General features: G+C 35.3%; 1 pseudogene; it reads right to left on the bottom strand.

The window, feature by feature from the left end:
* Window positions 1-382: 382 nt before the first annotated feature.
* Window positions 383-2,571, bottom strand: LOC107499753 (annotated as a pseudogene).
* Window positions 2,572-5,654: the final 3,083 nt, after the last annotated feature.

The following is a 5,654-nucleotide window of genomic DNA, read 5'->3' as shown; positions in this document are numbered from 1 at the left end:
TTCCACTTAACTTAGTAAGCAAGTGCTGATAAGAGGTTGCATTTCAATGACTTCGAAAAGTCTACAAAGGTTCAATGTTCGAGTTAACCAAAGAGTTGTATACTTTTAGTTAATGGTTACATATGAACATTACAAAGGTTTTCTCTCTTGTGCAATAGCGTATAAAGTAGATATCCAGATTTAAGTGGTAACAGTAAAAAGATTGTTTTTCCCTTTACATTTTTTTCTCATTAAACTCTGTTTTAATGGGTTTCAAAATTCTGTTGCAGATTTTTGGTCAAGTTGTTTCCATTAAAAAGTATTGATTTTAAAAACTAATAACTTGGGGTGAAATCTAATTATGGGAGGTGAACACACAATACAATATATACATGCCTTACTGTTGAACTGTACACTTGAAACTTACTGGATTTCATTAACCAATGCCACCATAACAAAAAAAAATTTTTTAATGGGTAGGGGGGGATAAAATGTCATAGAAAGAAGGTAAAGACCTCAGATAAATTCATTGTTAATACTTGGATACCTCATCCTGTTATCCATTTATCTGGCAAATTAATATATTGTATTTACTATTTGCTATCTGAATATATTGGGTTTTTTTGTTCAGCAATTAAAAACAAAGCTAGTAGAAAACAATCGGATCAGATCATTTACAATAAAGTTGACCCTTGAACAACAACCAAACAAAACCTAATAACTTAAAGACTGCTACCCCAAAAAACCCAAAATGGTCTACAAACATTCTCCTTTCCTTCTAAAGGTTTTACAATGTATTGCTATCATTAACCAGTCTTTTACTATTAAATTTAAATGGCCAATTGAGATAAAAAGTTCTGAGGCCATTCTTCCACCACTGATTAATACTGGATAGTGGGTATTGGGAATAATATTCATTTGGCCTTCTGAGCTCTCTGTTAGTCAGACTTGGTGACTTTGCCAGTTCCAGCTGCCTTCTTGTCCACTGCTGTGATGACACCCATAACAACTGTCTGTCTCATGTCACAGATAGAAAAATGGCCCAGAGGAGGACAGTCAGAGAAGCTCTCAACACACATGGGCTTGCCAAGAACCACATCAACAATGGCAGCATCGCCAGATCTCAAAAATTTCTGGCCATGTTTTAGCTTTTTCTCAGAATGATGATCAATCTTCTTCAGTTCAGCAAACTTTCAAGAAACATGAGCTGTGTGACAATCCAACACAGGTGCATATCCCGCACTGATTTAGTCTGGATGGTTCAGGATAATCACCTGAGCTGTGATGTTACCTGCTTCCATTGGCGAGTCATTTTTGCCGTCACCAACCACACTGCCATGATGAACATTTTCAACAGACACGTTCTTGACACTGAAACTCACATTGTCCCCTGGAAGAGATTCCCTCAAAGGTTCATGGTGCATTTCAACAGATTTCACTTGAGTTGTTAACACTGTCTGGAGCAAAGATGACCACTATGCCCGGTTTGAGAAAACCAGTTCCACTTGTCCTACTGAGACAGTACCATTACCACCAATTCTGTAGATGTCCTTTGAGAGGCAGACGCAAGGGCTTGTCAGTTGCATGAGTTAGTGGCAGGATGCAATTCAGAGCTTTAAGCAGCGTAGTTTCACTGGCATTGCTATCTTTATGGATATCTTTCCATCCCTTGAATGAAGGCATGTTAGCGCTTGGCTCCAGCATGTTGTCCCCATTCCAACCAGAAACTGGCACAAAAGCTGCCGTGTCAGGGTCGTAGCCAATTTTTTTTATGTAGCTGTTGACTTCCTTTAACGATTTCCTTGTATCTCTCCTGGCTGTAAGGCGGCTCAGTGGAATTCATTTTGTTAACGCCAATGATTAGTTGTTTCACACCCAAGGTGTACGCCAAAAGGGCATGCTAATGGATCTGCCCATTCTTGGAAATGCCTGCTTCAAATTCACCAACACAAGTAGCAACAATTGGGATAGCACAGTGGGCATGAGATATGCCTATAATTATGTTTTTGATAAAGTCTCTGTGTCCTGGGGCATCGTGATAGTCACAGAATACTTGCTGGTCTCGAATTTCCAAAGGGAGGTATCAATGGTGATAAAATGTTCAGGGTCAACTTGCAGTTTATTCAAGACCCAGACATACTTGAAAGAGCACTTTCTCATCTCAGCGGGCTCCTCCTCAAATTTTTTGATGGTTCATTTGTCCATCCCACTAATTTGCAGACCAGATGTCTAGGAGTAGCGGACTTGCCTGAATCTTTATGTCCAATGATGATAATGTTGCTATGAGTCTTCCTTTTCCATTTTGGCTTAGATTCAGTGATGGTTTTCAAGAGACTTGTGTTCATATGGAAAACCCATTGTGAAAAATATTCTTTTATATTTTGAAATTGGGCCTAGTATTTTGTGTTCCTATAGCAAAAACTAAAAACTATAACTATGAAGTAATAAAATAATTAATCCCAAATTCTCCCATCAAAGATAATCCATACATTTTTGTACTTCTAAAACAAAAAATCTTTTTAGAACAACCTGAGACCCAAAAAACTGTAAAAATACAATTAAATTGACGGTATTTAAAAAGTTATTTTATTATAAAACTATTCTCCCTTTAATTATTAAAACCTGAAATACAGTGAAATTCTTCTAGAAGAATAAATGAAATACAAAGAATAAACTTAAATAATGAATAAATTCACTGAAGTAGACTTCAAACCTACCAGAAAAGTCAACTATTAAAAATTTTATGTAATTTTTTAAGAGTATACCGTATATTTTAAAAATAGTCAAAGTTATCAATGATACAGAATAATATTCCTAGTAGAGTCAAAGCAAAGCTTTTAACTTTTGACAAACTAGAGAGAATGAGATGAACTGTTCGATGTTTTTGGACAGCAATGTATCAACATAGAAAAAAGTAATTAATTTAGGTCTTTATTTCACATCATTCCATAAAATATATTCTTGATAGGTTATAAAACAACAGAATAAAATGGGCTAGCATAAAAAGAATGTACTGGGGAAAAAAAATACTCTTCTGAGTCCTGAAAAAAAAAAAAAGAGGATGATATCAGAAAACAGAGAAATGTCTATATAATGTTTTTTAATTCTCAAGAGAATTTTATAAAAGAAATATAAATATGAAAACAAACACACAGGAAATGCATCTGACAGAAATAATATGGGGGTAATATAAATAGTAATTATCACATGGAGAAACATGAGGCTTTACCAACAATTAATATAAGTAAATTATTGAAATTTCTAAAAGGATACACAAGAAATTGTTAATAGTGGTTGTTACAGTCATGCACCTCATAACGACATCTTGGTTTAATGACGAACAGTGCATACCATGATGATTCACATTATAAAAAAGCTAAAAAAATCCCTATTTCCTGGCGATGTCATTGCCGTTGTAAGTGCAACACATTATTCACATGTTTGTGGTGATACTGGTATAAACCTACTGTGCTAGTAGTTGCAGAAAAAGTATATAGCATATACACTTATGCAGTAAATAATACATGGTAATGATAATAAATGAATATGTTACTAGTTTGTTTTTACAATACTTTTTATTGTTATTTTACAGTGTGCTCTTCCTACTTATAAAAGAACTTTGCCTTTGACCTCAGTCAAACCAAAAGACTTACTAGTAAGATTGTTTTTCTAAAGACAGAATTTTCCTTGCAGCTGTCAAACTGTTTGTACAGAGATCTGGATATTTCTTAACCCTACTAAGGTTGCTATGAACCTTCATAGCAATTGCTAGAAGAGAAACTGACTCATTCTCTAATTCCATTAAGGACCCTGATAAAAGGTATACTCAACTTAGAGTGGCCTGAATGAAAATATTTATTGGTTCAGATAACCAAAAACCCAGATATAGTACAGTTCTCAGGATTGATTCATTGCAGTGGCTATGATCTGTTTCCTCCTTTCGTTTGGCTTTGCTGTCATTTGGCATCAGCTTTATTCTCAAATAGGTAGTGAGATAGCTAAAGTTTCAAAACTCATATCCACACATCATAACATATAGCAAAGAGAGAAAGGGTCATTTTTAGAAGGTCTCCTGGAAATAGAAGCCAATAGCAAATTTCTCCAGGCATCTCAATGACCCAGATTCCTCAATCAATTCCTGTTAAGAATAAGTTTACCCTTAGGTTAGGTTCCTCCCTGAAGCTGTGGGTGAGGTCAGCCTCCCCTAAAGCACATGGACTACATAAAGAAAGAGCAATTTCTATAACAAAATCAGAGTTGGAATAAGAAAAGAAACTTGACATTTAGGTAGGAAACCAATGATGTCCATTAGGAATAAACTCTCATTAGTTTTGTTTCAGCACATTTAGGATAACATGGGAAACAATGTCTACTATTTACTGCCTTGCCGTAAAAAGGATTTGAAGTGGCTTACAAAAATACATGAAATATAACAATATAAGAAAAAAAAGGATAGAAAAAGACGATGAAACAAAATTCATTCAATATGACCTTGTTCACCTGCTACATGAGATGCCAATTTGATTCTTGAACTTCCTGTTTGTTGATGAAAGGAGGAAATCTTAATCATTAACTGTATATGTCAGCCTTCTTTGGTTACAAGTGACAGAGATCCAAATCAAACTGGCATAAACAAAAAAGGAAAATGTATTAGCTCATATAATTGAAAAGACCATATATGGAACAAGCGTTAGGCACAGATGGTCCAGAGACTCAAACAATGTCCTCAGGACGCTTACCTCTGTATTGGTTTTATTTTTAAGTAGGTGCTTTTCACTTACTGGCAAAGATAGCCACCCACATAAGCTCTGGGCTTACAGGGTTTTTATGGCCAGTAATCCTAGAAAAAAGATATTTTCCAAGATCTTTAGAGAAAATTCTTGGTAGGATTTTGAATGACCCTCTTCGTGTTGTGTTCTCATCTCTGAACCAATCAATGTGGACAAAAGAATGAGGCATTCTGACTGGCTAGCCTGGGTGATGTACCCTCTTTTATGGACATGGGAAATAAAGCTAAATGACTGACAATCCCACCAGGAAAGCATCATCGTTTAGGAGCAGCAGTAGAAAGGAAGAGTAGGCAGACAAAAAGAAGTCTTGATAATGACATAATTCTATATACATAAAGCGTAAACAAATCAATTGTTTAGAAGCCTAGCTACTCCTAGGACTAATACTTAAGAAAAAAAAAATGTCTCCTCTGAGGCCTCAATAACACATCTATATAACTATTTTATACAACTGTTTTCTCTTACATCTCCAATATAGACCAATGGCATAATGCCAATCTGGTTTGATTTAAAAAAGAAAAAAATTCTATGAGGGACCAGAGCAATGCAATCTAAATACAAAACTACTTGTGATTTTTCCCAAGCATAAAATTTAGCATCTTTTCAGGAATGGATGGAATGAATATCCTTCAGATATCCTAGTCGCAACTCTTGGTTACAAGGAATAGAAATCCACTCGAAATAGTGTAGCCAGTTTATTGAACAACATAAATAAATACAAAACAAATGAGAAATAGCATTTTGCTTCCAGCATTGTCTTCAACCATGCTACAGTAAACTTTCCCTGCCTTTGACTGCATCTCAGGCAGATCCTACAGTTTTTGGTTTCTTTCAAGTATTTAAGGTCCCAGGCTAATCCAATCTAATTTAAAACACTCTCACATT

The sequence above is a fragment of the Rousettus aegyptiacus genome, unplaced genomic scaffold (assembly GCF_014176215.1).
Source record: "Rousettus aegyptiacus isolate mRouAeg1 unplaced genomic scaffold, mRouAeg1.p scaffold_m13_p_6, whole genome shotgun sequence".
NCBI lineage: Eukaryota > Metazoa > Chordata > Mammalia > Chiroptera > Pteropodidae > Rousettus > Rousettus aegyptiacus.
Note: the sequence above shows the minus strand (reverse complement) of the source record. Positions and strands in the feature narration are given on the sequence as shown.